Below are 15,544 nucleotides of genomic sequence, written 5' to 3' on the forward strand. Positions count from 1 at the left end.
TGGAGGGAAAAAGCGTGCGGTTCTTGACGCTTGTGGCGCCGCCCACTGCCCCAAAGGGTGAAGTTGCACCAGTTTTGTTATGTTTCTGTCTCTTTCTGCTGTGTCAGCCAGTGACCCGGAGAGTTCAGAGAACTGAACTGCGTCTGTTTTCATCGAGGTTGTCGAAACCTGCGACCGGTTTGCCGAATGTGGTTTTTCCCACAAACTTTGATATTCAACGGACGAGTTGATTGACAGCAGTGGTCCCAAAGGCAAAGTTGTTCGGATGGAGGTTTTCTGTCGTATGGTACGACTGTCTCGTGCGCGTGCTGTGAAAAAGCACGCGACATACGTTCGCCTATAGCCGCTCTCATGTTGTTGCTTTTTCATTTTAAAGCGCCACTAGGTGGCCATTCACCGCGTCCTTTCTCGCCTGACCCCAGACTGAGCCCGTGCACGGGTGTACCGGCTTGGGTGAAATTGTCTCGTTCCGTCCAAGAGCTATAGCCGTTCTAGCAGACCCCGCCTCGCCCAGCCCGTAGGTTTCGGCCTGCCGCCGCCAAGCTGAATCGAAATTCCCACTTTTTTTCCGATCTGGACGGACAGTCAGACTCCAGAGAATCTTTCTGCACTGGTTTGGGCCAGATCGGGCAAAAGACCTAGGACTAGTGTGCAAAAGTAGGTTTTTCACAAAATCCCAAATACCCGAAAATTTCGCCAGCGCAACCTTCGAATCCGAGGCATGCGTCTCGCTCGGCTCGAGCCAAGGATTCCGATGATATAAGACACTTGGTTCTGCGGCGTGCGGTTTGGGAGCTACGAGCCATTTCGTACTTTCGGTGGCTGTAGCGCCACCGCCGGGCCCATCGGGGGGCCAGCCTTGGTGATGTTGTAGAGCGAGTGGCTAGTACCATCCCTCAAAGTTTCAGGTCTCTACGACGTACGGCCTTTGCCAACCCTCCCCCCCTCTCACCGCTTCCCAGATGGGCGTCGCCTTTGCCGGCTCCCCTGCCGCTGCGTCATTGTGTCATCGCTTCTCGGCCTTTTGGCTAAGATCAAGTGTAGTATCTGTTCTTATCAGTTTAATATCTGATACGTCCCCTATCCGGGGACTGCATATTAAATTGATTTTTGGCACATGGAGCCGGAACCGGGGCTTGCTCCGTCCACTCCACGCATCGACCTGGTATTGCAGTGCCTCCAGGAACGGTGTGCTTCCCCTTTTTGGGGACTGCGAATTGTTGTGACTAATAGAAGAACCAACAACACCACTGGAATTTTGTCAGAGAATACAGAAATACGCAGGAAGCGCATACAGAATGACGATGAGGTGACCGTTGACGATGACCGTGCCACAGAGAAAGCAGCAAGCTGCGGTCATATGAGCATAGGGAAAAAAGAAGAACAAAAGCGTCGGTTGCCGGCCGGCTGACTCATCACCGTCACAGCACGTTTTTTGATGTCCCTCTTATTTGAGAGTCTTTACCAACGAGCTGATGAGTCGAATCAGGGGTTTGTGTTGGATGGATTAGGGACACCTGATTCAAATCAAGGTCAGGCACGCACGCACGCAGCAGTCAAGCAATGGAAGGTGCCCCGTCCTTCCTTTTCTTGGGGGAGGGGAAGGTCACCGTGTTTGAGGATGGCGAAGGGGGATAGGGCGCCTCTGCCTGGAGGCCAGGCAACTCATACTTACCTGGCAGGGGAGACACCATGATCAGGAAGGTGGTTCACCCAGGGCGAGGCTCGGCCATTGCACTCCGGTTGTGCTGACCCCTGCGAATTCCCCAAATGTGGGAATCTCGACTGCATAATTTATGGTAGTGGGGGACTGCGTTCGCGCTCTCCCCTGTACACACTGGTTAAAAGCAGATAGCGTGGAGGGAAAAAGCGTGCGGTTCTTGACGCTTGTGGCGCCGCCCACTGCCCCAAAGGGTGAAGTTGCACCAGTTTTGTTATGTTTCTGTCTCTTTCTGCTGTGTCAGCCAGTGACCCGGAGAGTTCAGAGAACTGAACTGCGTCTGTTTTCATCGAGGTTGTCGAAACCTGCGACCGGTTTGCCGAATGTGGTTTTTCCCACAAACTTTGATATTCAACGGACGAGTTGATTGACAGCAGTGGTCCCAAAGGCAAAGTTGTTCGGATGGAGGTTTTCTGTCGTATGGTACGACTGTCTCGTGCGCGTGCTGTGAAAAAGCACGCGACATACGTTCGCCTATAGCCGCTCTCATGTTGTTGCTTTTTCATTTTAAAGCGCCACTAGGTGGCCATTCACCGCGTCCTTTCTCGCCTGACCCCAGACTGAGCCCGTGCACGGGTGTACCGGCTTGGGTGAAATTGTCTCGTTCCGTCCAAGAGCTATAGCCGTTCTAGCAGACCCCGCCTCGCCCAGCCCGTAGGTTTCGGCCTGCCGCCGCCAAGCTGAATCGAAATTCCCACTTTTTTTCCGATCTGGACGGACAGTCAGACTCCAGAGAATCTTTCTGCACTGGTTTGGGCCAGAGGGCAAAAGACCTAGGACTAGTGTGCAAAAGTAGGTTTTTCACAAAATCCCAAATACCCGAAAATTTCGCCAGCGCAACCTTCGAATCCGAGGCATGCGTCTCGCTCGGCTCGAGCCAAGGATTCCGATGATATAAGACACTTGGTTCTGCGGCGTGCGGTTTGGGAGCTACGAGCCATTTCGTACTTTCGGTGGCTGTAGCGCCGCCGCCGGGCCCATCGGGGGGCCAGCCTTGGTGATGTTGTAGAGCGAGTGGCTAGTGCCATCCCTCAAAGTTTCAGGTCTCTACGACGTACGGCCTTTGCCAACCCTCCCCCCCCTCACCGCTTCCCAGATGGGCGTCGCCTTTGCCGGCTCCCCTGCCGCTGCGTCATTGTGTCATCGCTTCTCGGCCTTTTGGCTAAGATCAAGTGTAGTATCTGTTCTTATCAGTTTAATATCTGATACGTCCCCTATCCGGGGACTGCATATTAAATTGATTTTTGGCACATGGAGCCGGAACCGGGGCTTGCTCCGTCCACTCCACGCATCGACCTGGTATTGCAGTGCCTCCAGGAACGGTGTGCTTCCCCTTTTTGGGGACTGCGAATTGTTGTGACTAATAGAAGAACCAACAACACCACTGGAATTTTGTCAGAGAATACAGAAATACGCAGGTAGCGCATACAGAATGACGATGAGGTGACCGTTGACGATGACCGTGCCACAGAGAAAGCAGCAAGCTGCGGTCATATGAGCATAGGGAAAAAAGAAGAACAAAAGCGTCGGTTGCCGGCCGGCTGACTCATCACCGTCACAGCACGTTTTTTGATGTCCCTCTTATTTGAGAGTCTTTACCAACGAGCTGATGAGTCGAATCAGGGGTTTGTGTTGGATGGATTAGGGACACCTGATTCAAATCAAGGTCAGGCACGCACGCACGCAGCAGTCAAGCAATGGAAGGTGCCCCGTCCTTCCTTTTCTTGGGGGAGGGGAAGGTCACCGTGTTTGAGGATGGCGAAGGGGGATAGGGCGCCTCTGCCTGGAGGCCAGGCAACTCATACTTACCTGGCAGGGGAGACACCATGATCAGGAAGGTGGTTCACCCAGGGCGAGGCTCGGCCATTGCACTCCGGTTGTGCTGACCCCTGCGAATTCCCCAAATGTGGGAATCTCGACTGCATAATTTATGGTAGTGGGGGACTGCGTTCGCGCTCTCCCCTGTACACACTGGTTAAAAGCAGATAGCGTGGAGGGAAAAAGCGTGCGGTTCTTGACGCTTGTGGCGCCGCCCACTGCCCCAAAGGGTGAAGTTGCACCAGTTTTGTTATGTTTCTGTCTCTTTCTGCTGTGTCAGCCAGTGACCCGGAGAGTTCAGAGAACTGAACTGCGTCTGTTTTCATCGAGGTTGTCGAAACCTGCGACCGGTTTGCCGAATGTGGTTTTTCCCACAAACTTTGATATTCAACGGACGAGTTGATTGACAGCAGTGGTCCCAAAGGCAAAGTTGTTCGGATGGAGGTTTTCTGTCGTATGGTACGACTGTCTCGTGCGCGTGCTGTGAAAAAGCACGCGACATACGTTCGCCTATAGCCGCTCTCATGTTGTTGCTTTTTCATTTTAAAGCGCCACTAGGTGGCCATTCACCGCGTCCTTTCTCGCCTGACCCCAGACTGAGCCCGTGCACGGGTGTACCGGCTTGGGTGAAATTGTCTCGTTCCGTCCAAGAGCTATAGCCGTTCTAGCAGACCCCGCCTCGCCCAGCCCGTAGGTTTCGGCCTGCCGCCGCCAAGCTGAATCGAAATTCCCACTTTTTTTCCGATCTGGACGGACAGTCAGACTCCAGAGAATCTTTCTGCACTGGTTTGGGCCAGATCGGGCAAAAGACCTAGGACTAGTGTGCAAAAGTAGGTTTTTCACAAAATCCCAAATACCCGAAAATTTCGCCAGCGCAACCTTCGAATCCGAGGCATGCGTCTCGCTCGGCTCGAGCCAAGGATTCCGATGATATAAGACACTTGGTTCTGCGGCGTGCGGTTTGGGAGCTACGAGCCATTTCGTACTTTCGGTGGCTGTAGCGCCACCGCCGGGCCCATCGGGGGGCCAGCCTTGGTGATGTTGTAGAGCGAGTGGCTAGTACCATCCCTCAAAGTTTCAGGTCTCTACGACGTACGGCCTTTGCCAACCCTCCCCCCCCCTCACCGCTTCCCAGATGGGCGTCGCCTTTGCCGGCTCCCCTGCCGCTGCGTCATTGTGTCATCGCTTCTCGGCCTTTTGGCTAAGATCAAGTGTAGTATCTGTTCTTATCAGTTTAATATCTGATACGTCCCCTATCCGGGGACTGCATATTAAATTGATTTTTGGCACATGGAGCCGGAACCGGGGCTTGCTCCGTCCACTCCACGCATCGACCTGGTATTGCAGTGCCTTCAGGAACGGTGTGCTTCCCCTTTTTGGGGACTGCGAATTGTTGTGACTAATAGAAGAACCAACAACACCACTGGAATTTTGTCAGAGAATACAGAAATACGCAGGAAGCGCATACAGAATGACGATGAGGTGACCGTTGACGATGACCGTGCCACAGAGAAAGCAGCAAGCTGCGGTCATATGAGCATAGGGAAAAAAGAAGAACAAAAGCGTCGGTTGCCGGCCGGCTGACTCATCACCGTCACAGCACGTTTTTTGATGTCCCTCTTATTTGAGAGTCTTTACCAACGAGCTGATGAGTCGAATCAGGGGTTTGTGTTGGATGGATTAGGGACACCTGATTCAAATCAAGGTCAGGCACGCACGCACGCAGCAGTCAAGCAATGGAAGGTGCCCCGTCCTTCCTTTTCTTGGGGGAGGGGAAGGTCACCGTGTTTGAGGATGGCGAAGGGGGATAGGGCGCCTCTGCCTGGAGGCCAGGCAACTCATACTTACCTGGCAGGGGAGACACCATGATCAGGAAGGTGGTTCACCCAGGGCGAGGCTCGGCCATTGCACTCCGGTTGTGCTGACCCCTGCGAATTCCCCAAATGTGGGAATCTCGACTGCATAATTTATGGTAGTGGGGGACTGCGTTCGCGCTCTCCCCTGTACACACTGGTTAAAAGCAGATAGCGTGGAGGGAAAAAGCGTGCGGTTCTTGACGCTTGTGGCGCCGCCCACTGCCCCAAAGGGTGAAGTTGCACCAGTTTTGTTATGTTTCTGTCTCTTTCTGCTGTGTCAGCCAGTGACCCGGAGAGTTCAGAGAACTGAACTGCGTCTGTTTTCATCGAGGTTGTCGAAACCTGCGACCGGTTTGCCGAATGTGGTTTTTCCCACAAACTTTGATATTCAACGGACGAGTTGATTGACAGCAGTGGTCCCAAAGGCAAAGTTGTTCGGATGGAGGTTTTCTGTCGTATGGTACGACTGTCTCGTGCGCGTGCTGTGAAAAAGCACGCGACATACGTTCGCCTATAGCCGCTCTCATGTTGTTGCTTTTTCATTTTAAAGCGCCACTAGGTGGCCATTCACCGCGTCCTTTCTCGCCTGACCCCAGACTGAGCCCGTGCACGGGTGTACCGGCTTGGGTGAAATTGTCTCGTTCCGTCCAAGAGCTATAGCCGTTCTAGCAGACCCCGCCTCGCCCAGCCCGTAGGTTTCGGCCTGCCGCCGCCAAGCTGAATCGAAATTCCCACTTTTTTTCTGATCTGGACGGACAGTCAGACTCCAGAGAATCTTTCTGCACTGGTTTGGGCCAGATCGGGCAAAAGACCTAGGACTAGTGTGCAAAAGTAGGTTTTTCACAAAATCCCAAATACCCGAAAATTTCGCCAGCGCAACCTTCGAATCCGAGGCATGCGTCTCGCTCGGCTCGAGCCAAGGATTCCGATGATATAAGACACTTGGTTCTGCGGCGTGCGGTTTGGGAGCTACGAGCCATTTCGTACTTTCGGTGGCTGTAGCGCCACCGCCGGGCCCATCGGGGGGCCAGCCTTGGTGATGTTGTAGAGCGAGTGGCTAGTACCATCCCTCAAAGTTTCAGGTCTCTACGACGTACGGCCTTTGCCAACCCTCCCCCCCCCCTCACCGCTTCCCAGATGGGCGTCGCCTTTGCCGGCTCCCCTGCCGCTGCGTCATTGTGTCATCGCTTCTCCGCCTTTTGGCTAAGATCAAGTGGTCTGGTCTGACGGTAGAGACAGCGATCACCTCTTGTTGGACCTTTGTCTCGTGTGTTGCTTGTCACACGGGACATACAGCCTTCAGGAGGTACATTGACAAGCGGCTTTTAGGGGACGACTCGTTCTTCGAGGAATCTACTTGGTTTTAAAGGTAAGCAGGTTTTTATATTATTTATTTATTTATTTGTTTATTTATTTAAATTATTGCTTATTTTATTGCTTGATTTTAGCCGCAGCGTGCTGTTGGTGCCTCCATCATGTCGGCTGCTCGTGCCGGCGTGAGGAGGCACCACAGTGTGCGTTTTAAATTTAAAAGAAAAGAGGATGGTACTCTCCAGGGCATGTCCAGACTGGACTTTTCCAGGAAGTACATCCAACAGACTCTGGGTTTTAAAGCTACAGACATAAACTGTTTATTGACTCTGCCCCTGAACCATGGTTTTGATGTGAGTTTTACATCTGCTTCTCTGTTGAGTACTTTCTGGTCTCGGTTTGAAACATGTAAAGCCAATTTCTCCATGTTCACAGTGGAAAAGCTAACTGATAATTCACTGAAAGTGGTGATTGTCAGGATGTTTAATGAAACTGTGAGTGGAGAGGATATTGTTGTATGGTTGGCAAGATACTGCTCTATTCGTGGACCACCAGTCAAGGTTTTAGATGAGGACGGTATCTGGAGCTGTGCGTGGAGAGTGCCCATCAAACAATGGGCAGATCCCAACAGCTACCATGGTCTGAGTCAAATACCATCAATGATTGTGTTGGGCGAGAATAGAGGCTACATCCACTACCAAGGGATGCCCAAGCTTTGCCGCAAATGTGGCAAACTTGGACATCTCGCCGAGGCATGTCAGGAAGTAATATGCAGAAAGTGTAGAGAAATTGGACACACCTTTGAAGAGTGCCAAAATGGCAGAAAGTGTAACCTCTGTGGAGAATCAACCCATCTCTACAGAGATTGCCCTAAAAGTTTTGCCAACAAGTTGAAAAACAACAAAATGGCCGCCCCACCCAATGTACAAACAAGTGAGGAGGCGGGCCCTGAGGTTTTGGCGGGAAATTCAATATCCCAGCCAGCCTCAGGGATTGGACAGGAAGGAGGAAGTGGGGTGGCCACAGGGGCGGAGTCAATTTTAGCAGTTGAACGAGGGGAGGAAGCCAATCCTCAAGAAGAAAGTAAAGAGAAAATGGAGGAGGAAGAGGAGGAAACGGCTTCCTCCCTAGAAACAGTCCCGGAGCTGAGTGTTGTGGACAGTGGGAGTGGAACTGATTGTTCTCTCCCCAATGCTCAAGTGCAGAAAAGGTCTGCGAGATCTCCTCTGGTTCAAACAGAGGAGAAAAGGCTGAGGGCATCGCATCGGCTAGATAGTTCCTCTTCGGAAGATCTAGACCGTATGTGGCCCCCAGAATCTCCAAATGAAGTCTCTTTTCTGCACATAAAGCTAAGAACATCGTCGCCAAAGGAGTGGCAAGAGTTCCCCTCTGTGGCTCCTGAGGCGCCAAGCACTTGCCTTCCTGATTCCAGTATTTCTGGGGAAAAGGAAAGAGAAGTGCAACAAGATGTAACATGATTTTAATTCTGTCTTTGTAGTCCACTCTTGTTTTATCTTTTAAATGACTTGTACCTTTTTAGCCATACTGCTCATGGCTCTCACTATCTCTACAATTAATGTGAGAAGTGTGAAGAGCAATATGCGAGCACAGAGCGTCTTATCCTTTTTAAAATATTTTAAGTCAGATGTGTTTTTATTGCAAGAATGTGGTTTGCCGTTTTTACCAAATTACAGGAAATGGGAGGAGCTCTGGACCCCAGGACCTTCCATTTGGAGCGGGTCCAATTTTAACAAAAATGATGGTGTTGCTATTTTAATTAACAATAAGAATATCTTGGTGAAGGGCAGCACTGTGGTGAAGGACGGGCGGGCAATTTTAGCAAATCTGACTTTTTTAGGTAAGGATTTTAACGTTTTAAATGTATATGGTTTTACGGATAAAAATGAAAGGTATGAGTTTTTAGAAGACCTGCAGCCCCACATGCTAGGTAGGGCTCCTTTAGTGGTAGCAGGGGATTTTAACTGTGTTTTATCAAAGAAGGACAGAAAGAGGGTGGGAGATGATTTTAAGATTGATAAGACATCGGTTTTATTACAAAGCTTAGTTAGAGATTTTAGGTTAGTTGACTGTTTTAAAATAATGCATCAAAGAGAGGAGGGCTTCACCTGGTTCAGTGGTGACGGCACCAAAGCCTCTCGAATCGACTACCTATTTACAAGAGATTTCCCGCCAACCGATGCTACATTGACCCCACTCTTCTTCTCAGACCACTTAATGCTATCTTGCACTCTTTCACTGCCCACTGGTGTGACAGTAGGGGGAGGTCTGTGGAAGCTGAACTGCTCCCTCTTAGAAGATGAGGAGGTAGTCAGAGAATATAGGGAGCAGTTCAGCCAATGGCAGACCCTCCAAGACTTTTATGACTCACGTGCACAGTGGTGGGAGATGGTGAAGGAACGGACAAGACTTTTTTTTAGAAAGACAGGCAGAGACAAAAAGAATAGATTTAAACGACGCATGATGGGGCTGCAAAAACGACTACAAAGGTATTTTAATCTTTTAAATGACGGGTTTGATTTTAATGAAGATATTAAAATGGTAAAAGATGAGATGTCAGTTTTATCCAAAATACAAAGCAAAGGTGTCATTTTAAGGAGCAGGGAGAGGGAAACAGAGGAAGGAGAAAAGTGTACTAGGTATTTTTTTAAAAAGATAATTTCACAGGGTGGGACAATTACTGTTTTAAAAAGTGGAGGGAGGGAAGCCCACAGCACAAAAGAGATTTTAAAAGAAACTGAAGAATTTTATGAACAATTATACAATACCAAAGAAGTACACAATGACGCGATAAAGGAAGTTTTAGAGTTTTTAGAAAAGAAATTAGACAAATGTGCTATTTTATCTCAAGATTTTAACATTTTAGAGATGGACAAAGCTCTTAAAAGTTTTAAACGAGGAAAGTCCCCAGGAATAGATGGACTTCCTCTAGAGTTTTACTCCACTTTTTGGGATATTTTAGCACACGAATTACTGACTGTTTTTAAGGAATTTGAGACTCTGGACAGACTTCCTGACAGTTTTAGAATAGGGATAGTTTCACTCTTGCTAAAAAAAGGTGACAAGACTGACTTAAAAAACTGGCGACCCATTACTCTTTTAAACTTTGATTGTAAGATTTTTAGCAAAATTTTATCCATGCGCATGTCGACTGTTTTAGAGGACGTAATTCACCTGGATCAAGCATGTGCTGTGCCCGGAAGGAAGATCACGGACAGCCTGGTACTGATCAGAGATGCTATCTGTTATGCGAGAGACAGAAATATTCGGCTAGTAGTCCTAAATTTAGATTTTGAAAAAGCATTTGACCGCATCTCGCACCAGTTCCTCTTTAAGGTACTGGAGAAAATGGGGTTTCCAGGGAGGTTTATAGCCTGGGTGGGACTGCTTTACAATGGTCTGGTTAGCAGGATTTTGGTTAACGGGCATTTGTCCAAAGCTGTAAATATCCACAGCGGTGTCCGTCAGGGGTGTCCTTTATCTCCCCTTCTGTATGTGGCCTGTATTGAGCCACTGGCACAAATCTTGAGAAGGGATAAATGGATTAAAGGACTGGACGTCCCAGGGACTGGTGGACTGACAGCAACCTGCGTTTTATATATGGACGACATAACCCTTTTAGCGACTGACCTTTTATCGGTACGAAGAGCATTGGACTTGACTGACTGGTACGGTCGGGCCTCGGGCGCCAAGCTCAATAGGAACAAGTCCGAGGCCCAGCTCTTCGGGCCGTGGGGGGACGTCGACACAGGTGGACTGGATCTGGTTTTTAAAGACAACGATTTGAAAGTTTTAGGTGTAAAATTTGACAGAGAGGGTGGAGGACGGGGAAACTGGACTGACATCTTAGGGAAAGTTAGGCAAAGACTGGGTTTTTGGGGACTAAGACAGATGACAATGGAAGGGAAGGTTTTAATTTTTAAAGCCATAATTTTACCACTGATTTTACTTGTCTGTTCTGTTTTTAGTCCCCCAAGAAGATTCCTGGCCAACCTGGAGAGGGCGGTATTTTATTTCCTGTGGGGGTCCAAGTGGGAACGACTGAAAAGGGAGGTCTTTAAAAAAAGAAAGGAAAATGGTGGGAAAGGCCTCCCTGACCCCCACTTGTTTTTAGGTAGCCGCTTTACCGCCCTCCACATCGGATACGCGCTGACCCCATCCAGAGAGAATAAGACAGCGGCCATGGCTCGTTTCTGGATGGGGTCCTACCTAAGAAGCCTAAAGATTTTACCTACTGATTTAAAAACCCCAGTGTCTTTTAACTTGCCAAAAGAGTATATTTTTATCAAGACATTTTTAAAGAAATACTTTTTAGAAACAGAAGATGTGACGATTTTAACTAACCATAAGTCTCTTATCTCTCTTGTGCAGGATCGAGAAAAGGTGAGCCCAGTTCCAGGCCTCACGCCAAGTGAGGCCAAAGAAGTTTGGAGGAACGTTGCCCACCCAGCTCTCCAGAACAGGCTTAAGGACTTGGCGTGGATGGTGGCTCATGAGATCCTCCCGGTCAGGGCGGTTATGCACTCCAGAGGCATGGCCAAAAATCCCACCTGCCCACGGTCCGGGTGTAAATCCCCGGAGACCGTCTACCATCTGCTCTGGGAGTGCGGTGCTGCGCGGGACCTGTGGGCCAGGGCCGGCCCCCTGTTTTTCCCGTGCCTGCCAGCGGGTGGGGCCCAGGTGGATTACAAGCTCGCCATCCTAGGGGTGGGTCAGGGCCTAAAAGCCCTAACAACACAAGAATTTGCATCGCTCTGGCTCACCCTTAACCTGATAAAGGATGCCATCTGGGTCACCAGAAACCTGCTGGTGGGGAAACGCGTGACGGTCCCCCTCCACGCGAGCGAGCAGAGGATAAGATCAGCGCTGCAGGGTGGGCCGCACGTCGTTATTCGGATGGGGGGGCCGAGGCCACACGAGAAGGTCCCGGCCACCACCGACCTTGGCCGCCCGTAGATGCACCCTCACCACTCTGGCTACGGGAACAGCGGGCCAGCGGGCCGGAGGAGAGGGGATCTCCGCTGGGCTCTGGAAGCGAGGAGCCTTGAGCCTGTTCTGGAGAACTGGAGTGAATGGACATGTTTTGTAGGGGCTCACCCTTGATCCTGTACAAGAGACGAAGTTTTAATTGTCACGTTTTAGTCTGTTTTATCATGAATATATTTATTGTTTTCATTCATTTTATTCCTCTTTTAACACCACACTGACATACAAGGACTTTTACACAACACATCAACTGATTTTAACAAAAAAGTGACTTGTGTTTTAATGGATGTAACCATGTATGTTTATTTTATTTTTTAAAGAAGAAAGAAATGTGTGGCATAAACATGAAAATGAATTGAAATCAATATGAAAAAATGTAACAATAAAACTTTTCGAAAGAAAAAAAAAAAAAAAAAAAAAAAAATCTGTTCTTATCAGTTTAATATCTGATACGTCCCCTATCCGGGGACTGCATATTAAATTGATTTTTGGCACATGGAGCCGGAACCGGGGCTTGCTCCGTCCACTCCACGCATCGACCTGGTATTGCAGTGCCTCCAGGAACGGTGTGCTTCCCCTTTTTGGGGACTGCGAATTGTTGTGACTAATAGAAGAACCAACAACACCACTGGAATTTTGTCAGAGAATACAGAAATACGCAGGAAGCGCATACAGAATGACGATGAGGTGACCGTTGACGATGACCGTGCCACAGAGAAAGCAGCAAGCTGCGGTCATATGAGCATAGGGAAAAAAGAAGAACAAAAGCGTCGGTTGCCGGCCGGCTGACTCATCACCGTCACAGCACGTTTTTTGATGTCCCTCTTATTTGAGAGTCTTTACCAACGAGCTGATGAGTCGAATCAGGGGTTTGTGTTGGATGGATTAGGGACACCTGATTCAAATCAAGGTCAGGCACGCACGCACGCAGCAGTCAAGCAATGGAAGGTGCCCCGTCCTTCCTTTTCTTGGGGGAGGGGAAGGTCACCGTGTTTGAGGATGGCGAAGGGGGATAGGGCGCCTCTGCCTGGAGGCCAGGCAACTCATACTTACCTGGCAGGGGAGACACCATGATCAGGAAGGTGGTTCACCCAGGGCGAGGCTCGGCCATTGCACTCCGGTTGTGCTGACCCCTGCGAATTCCCCAAATGTGGGAATCTCGACTGCATAATTTATGGTAGTGGGGGACTGCGTTCGCGCTCTCCCCTGTACACACTGGTTAAAAGCAGATAGCGTGGAGGGAAAAAGCGTGCGGTTCTTGACGCTTGTGGCGCCGCCCACTGCCCCAAAGGGTGAAGTTGCACCAGTTTTGTTATGTTTCTGTCTCTTTCTGCTGTGTCAGCCAGTGACCCGGAGAGTTCAGAGAACTGAACTGCGTCTGTTTTCATCGAGGTTGTCGAAACCTGCGACCGGTTTGCCGAATGTGGTTTTTCCCACAAACTTTGATATTCAACGGACGAGTTGATTGACAGCAGTGGTCCCAAAGGCAAAGTTGTTCGGATGGAGGTTTTCTGTCGTATGGTACGACTGTCTCGTGCGCGTGCTGTGAAAAAGCACGCGACATACGTTCGCCTATAGCCGCTCTCATGTTGTTGCTTTTTCATTTTAAAGCGCCACTAGGTGGCCATTCACCGCGTCCTTTCTCGCCTGACCCCAGACTGAGCCCGTGCACGGGTGTACCGGCTTGGGTGAAATTGTCTCGTTCCGTCCAAGAGCTATAGCCGTTCTAGCAGACCCCGCCTCGCCCAGCCCGTAGGTTTCGGCCTGCCGCCGCCAAGCTGAATCGAAATTCCCACTTTTTTTCCGATCTGGACGGACAGTCAGACTCCAGAGAATCTTTCTGCACTGGTTTGGGCCAGATCGGGCAAAAGACCTAGGACTAGTGTGCAAAAGTAGGTTTTTCACAAAATCCCAAATACCCGAAAATTTCGCCAGCGCAACCTTCGAATCCGAGGCATGCGTCTCGCTCGGCTCGAGCCAAGGATTCCGATGATATAAGACACTTGGTTCTGCGGCGTGCGGTTTGGGAGCTACGAGCCATTTCGTACTTTCGGTGGCTGTAGCGCCACCGCCGGGCCCATCGGGGGGCCAGCCTTGGTGATGTTGTAGAGCGAGTGGCTAGTGCCATCCCTCAAAGTTTCAGGTCTCTACGACGTACGGCCTTTGCCAACCCTCCCCCCCCTCACCGCTTCCCAGATGGGCGTCGCCTTTGCCGGCTCCCCTGCCGCTGCGTCATTGTGTCATCGCTTCTCGGCCTTTTGGCTAAGATCAAGTGTAGTATCTGTTCTTATCAGTTTAATATCTGATACGTCCCCTATCCGGGGACTGCATATTAAATTGATTTTTGGCACATGGAGCCGGAACCGGGGCTTGCTCCGTCCACTCCACTCATCGACCTGGTATTGCAGTGCCTCCAGGAACGGTGTGCTTCCCCTTTTTGGGGACTGCGAATTGTTGTGACTAATAGAAGAACCAACAACACCACTGGAATTTTGTCAGAGAATACAGAAATACGCAGGTAGCGCATACAGAATGACGATGAGGTGACCGTTGACGATGACCGTGCCACAGAGAAAGCAGCAAGCTGCGGTCATATGAGCATAGGGAAAAAAGAAGAACAAAAGCGTCGGTTGCCGGCCGGCTGACTCATCACCGTCACAGCACGTTTTTTGATGTCCCTCTTATTTGAGAGTCTTTACCAACGAGCTGATGAGTCGAATCAGGGGTTTGTGTTGGATGGATTAGGGACACCTGATTCAAATCAAGGTCAGGCACGCACGCACGCAGCAGTCAAGCAATGGAAGGTGCCCCGTCCTTCCTTTTCTTGGGGGAGGGGAAGGTCACCGTGTTTGAGGATGGCGAAGGGGGATAGGGCGCCTCTGCCTGGAGGCCAGGCAACTCATACTTACCTGGCAGGGGAGACACCATGATCAGGAAGGTGGTTCACCCAGGGCGAGGCTCGGCCATTGCACTCCGGTTGTGCTGACCCCTGTGAATTCCCCAAATGTGGGAATCTCGACTGCATAATTTATGGTAGTGGGGGACTGCGTTCGCGCTCTCCCCTGTACACACTGGTTAAAAGCAGATAGCGTGGAGGGAAAAAGCGTGCGGTTCTTGACGCTTGTGGCGCCGCCCACTGCCCCAAAGGGTGAAGTTGCACCAGTTTTGTTATGTTTCTGTCTCTTTCTGCTGTGTCAGCCAGTGACCCGGAGAGTTCAGAGAACTGAACTGCGTCTGTTTTCATCGAGGTTGTCGAAACCTGCGACCGGTTTGCCGAATGTGGTTTTTCCCACAAACTTTGATATTCAACGGACGAGTTGATTGACAGCAGTGGTCCCAAAGGCAAAGTTGTTCGGATGGAGGTTTTCTGTCGTATGGTACGACTGTCTCGTGCGCGTGCTGTGAAAAAGCACGCGACATACGTTCGCCTATAGCCGCTCTCATGTTGTTGCTTTTTCATTTTAAAGCGCCACTAGGTGGCCATTCACCGCGTCCTTTCTCGCCTGACCCCAGACTGAGCCCGTGCACGGGTGTACCGGCTTGGGTGAAATTGTCTCGTTCCGTCCAAGAGCTATAGCCGTTCTAGCAGACCCCGCCTCGCCCAGCCCGTAGGTTTCGGCCTGCCGCCGCCAAGCTGAATCGAAATTCCCACTTTTTTTCCGATCTGGACGGACAGTCAGACTCCAGAGAATCTTTCTGCACTGGTTTGGGCCAGATCGGGCAAAAGACCTAGGACTAGTGTGCAAAAGTAGGTTTTTCACAAAATCCCAAATACCCGAAAATTTCGCCAGCGCAACCTTCGAATCCGAGGCATGCGTCTCGCTCGGCTCGAGCC

At 50.3% G+C, this 15,544-nt stretch overlaps 10 non-coding genes across 10 annotated transcripts; all 10 read left to right on the forward strand.

Annotated features, from left to right (window-relative positions):
- The first annotated feature begins 1,008 nt into the window (after window positions 1-1,008).
- LOC137067391 (U2 spliceosomal RNA) lies at window positions 1,009-1,199 on the forward strand. Its single transcript, XR_010903184.1, has one exon. It is a non-coding gene; the product is annotated as a U2 spliceosomal RNA (small nuclear RNA).
- A 468-nt stretch (window positions 1,200-1,667) lies between these two features.
- Window positions 1,668-1,831, forward strand: LOC137067139 (U1 spliceosomal RNA). The gene has a single exon (XR_010902957.1). It is a non-coding gene; the product is annotated as a U1 spliceosomal RNA (small nuclear RNA).
- Window positions 1,832-2,862: 1,031 nt separating this feature from the next.
- LOC137067392 (U2 spliceosomal RNA) lies at window positions 2,863-3,053 on the forward strand. Its single transcript, XR_010903185.1, has one exon. It is a non-coding gene; the product is annotated as a U2 spliceosomal RNA (small nuclear RNA).
- A 468-nt stretch (window positions 3,054-3,521) lies between these two features.
- LOC137067151 (U1 spliceosomal RNA) lies at window positions 3,522-3,685 on the forward strand. The gene has a single exon (XR_010902968.1). It is a non-coding gene; the product is annotated as a U1 spliceosomal RNA (small nuclear RNA).
- A 1,034-nt stretch (window positions 3,686-4,719) lies between these two features.
- Window positions 4,720-4,910, forward strand: LOC137066828 (U2 spliceosomal RNA). The gene has a single exon (XR_010902712.1). It is a non-coding gene; the product is annotated as a U2 spliceosomal RNA (small nuclear RNA).
- A 468-nt stretch (window positions 4,911-5,378) lies between these two features.
- LOC137067163 (U1 spliceosomal RNA) lies at window positions 5,379-5,542 on the forward strand. Its single transcript, XR_010902979.1, has one exon. It is a non-coding gene; the product is annotated as a U1 spliceosomal RNA (small nuclear RNA).
- A 6,551-nt stretch (window positions 5,543-12,093) lies between these two features.
- LOC137066893 (U2 spliceosomal RNA) lies at window positions 12,094-12,286 on the forward strand. Its single transcript, XR_010902765.1, has one exon. It is a non-coding gene; the product is annotated as a U2 spliceosomal RNA (small nuclear RNA).
- Window positions 12,287-12,754: 468 nt separating this feature from the next.
- On the forward strand, window positions 12,755-12,918 carry LOC137067175 (U1 spliceosomal RNA). The gene has a single exon (XR_010902990.1). It is a non-coding gene; the product is annotated as a U1 spliceosomal RNA (small nuclear RNA).
- A 1,033-nt stretch (window positions 12,919-13,951) lies between these two features.
- On the forward strand, window positions 13,952-14,142 carry LOC137066794 (U2 spliceosomal RNA). Its single transcript, XR_010902681.1, has one exon. It is a non-coding gene; the product is annotated as a U2 spliceosomal RNA (small nuclear RNA).
- Window positions 14,143-14,610: 468 nt separating this feature from the next.
- LOC137067328 (U1 spliceosomal RNA) lies at window positions 14,611-14,774 on the forward strand. The gene has a single exon (XR_010903129.1). It is a non-coding gene; the product is annotated as a U1 spliceosomal RNA (small nuclear RNA).
- Window positions 14,775-15,544: the final 770 nt, after the last annotated feature.

The sequence above is a fragment of the Pseudorasbora parva genome, unplaced genomic scaffold (assembly GCF_024679245.1).
Source record: "Pseudorasbora parva isolate DD20220531a unplaced genomic scaffold, ASM2467924v1 scaffold_33, whole genome shotgun sequence".
Classification (NCBI taxonomy): domain Eukaryota; kingdom Metazoa; phylum Chordata; class Actinopteri; order Cypriniformes; family Gobionidae; genus Pseudorasbora; species Pseudorasbora parva.